The sequence below is a fragment of the Halyomorpha halys genome, unplaced genomic scaffold (genome assembly GCF_000696795.3).
Source record: "Halyomorpha halys isolate HHAL.00 unplaced genomic scaffold, Hhal_1.1 Scaffold255.1, whole genome shotgun sequence".
In the NCBI taxonomy this organism is placed as follows: Eukaryota; Metazoa; Arthropoda; class Insecta; order Hemiptera; family Pentatomidae; genus Halyomorpha; species Halyomorpha halys.
Genome location: NW_027114251.1, coordinates 294,006 through 296,060, shown reverse-complemented (window position 1 = coordinate 296,060; position 2,055 = coordinate 294,006).

The window sequence follows — 2,055 nt, the reverse complement described above, 5'->3', positions numbered from 1 at the left end:
CATACAACATTTGTTAGAAGTTTGAGATGAATGTTTTGTTTTTTAAAAATATAATTACTGCATTGTTGTTTTAAATTATTGATTAGTTAAAAGCATTTTTTTAAATCGTAGAATTAATTGTTAGTGATCTATTTTAGTTAAAATTACGAACGGATATTTTTATATCATTTATATGTTTTTAATGTTTAAGTAGACTATTTTTTTTTTTTAATTTTAATTATATAGAAATAAACACGTTTCATTCATTGAAGTAGATTATTCATCTCCTACGTTTCAGCCAACTTGGATATTATATATAATCTGTTAATTTTTTTAAATTAATTACCAACAATTTTGATAGAAATTATAAAAATATTATTATTTCTGAATTAATATACCTCAATTTTCAATTTCACAGTCTCATATATACTTAATAAAATCGGTTGCGGTCTATTATGTCTAGGTCTTATTTACATAACATATAATACCTAACATAATAAGGAAAATCACATTTAATATTTATAAACTAAATTTCACGTTTAATTATTGCCAGTATTTTACATAAAATATATACAATGTTTGGCCCAACCAATCTGGATGGCAAATCAGTCTCAGAAACAAAATGGAGGCGAAATGTTTTTTAAATGACTGATTTAATTCCTCATTGTATTACATTCATACAGTAACTTACTTCAACGTATTTAATTTTTTGTAAAACTCAATAAATAACTGATCGTTTTATTTCTGTTACAGGTAAGTTTCATCTATGATCTCACGTCCTGTAAGTTAAAATACCAGTTATATGGTAAGTTATTACTTGATTATACAAAGAAACATTTTCACATTAATAAGTCTTTTTATAAATAATTTGTATTATTTATTTATTTCGTGTGAGAGAGTAGCTCAGTGTTTAGGAACTGTGCTACTAACTCCAAGGGCCCAGGTTAGAATCCGGCAAAAGCAGATAATTATTTTTTGTTTCATTTAAACCCTGAGTCAGCCCTGTGGCTTCGGGAGTCCCCTGGGGTATACGAAGCCCTGCTAAGTGGGACAAAACCTTGGTTAACAATAAATAGTTTTATTTTACTATTTTGATAACTATATTGACCGCCACCCGGACTATGTTCCTACAATATAATATAGTTTCTGGTCAGAAACTAGCTAAGATTAATTTCAAATCAAAGTAGGCAAGTAAGTGGAAGTTGCATGATTCACGTAACACGTCAAATGTTTGGTTTTACTTAATTTTTTTTATTTTTTAATATTTGTTATATTGGGGAATTTGTAGATCAAATGAAATAAAAATTGTGAAATGGAAGGGAAAGAAAAAAAAGGAATAAATTGAAAAACTTGTATTTACTCTGTAGACTGGTATTAATTGTAAAATAAAACTGTGAGGGGGAAAAAAAAATGTTTTCTTTATATTTTATTATATCATATAAAATATGTAATTTATATATGTCCGATCACGGATTGATTAGTAAACTGTGTAATGTAGCAACCCGATATATTTGAGCAGCATGGATGAATATAGCATTATAATTCTGATTGGCCGTATATAGTATTTACTTAACCACATTAAGTTGTGGTTACGTTGTACTCGGATAATTAGTATGTCTCTACATGATTTTGTATATATTTTTTTTATTTCTTTATTGGTTTATTCATGTATAATTCATTTCTTTACAGTATTCTTTTAGGTTTTTTTTTTTAAATTTCTATTTCAAGTGCGGATTCATCCCCGCTGTGAAATTCCCCAAGGCCTGCCCTTTAGTTTAGCATTACAATGGAATTGAAATAAAAAATAAACATTGGCAACAGACAATTCCATAATTGGCCACGATGTGGGCAGACTAAGGACGTGCAAGACAGCGGCTAAATAAACAACGCAATGATTGATGGAATAGAAATTGTTTAGTTATTTTCATCCATGTTGTTGTTGTTGTTGTTGTTAGATATATCTCCTAAAATGAAGGCTCCATATATCGCCATGATACAACTCACTACGCGGCGAATCATTGCGCAATTTATAATATAGGTTACTAGTGTCAATTTTGCAATATTATTTGTAATCTT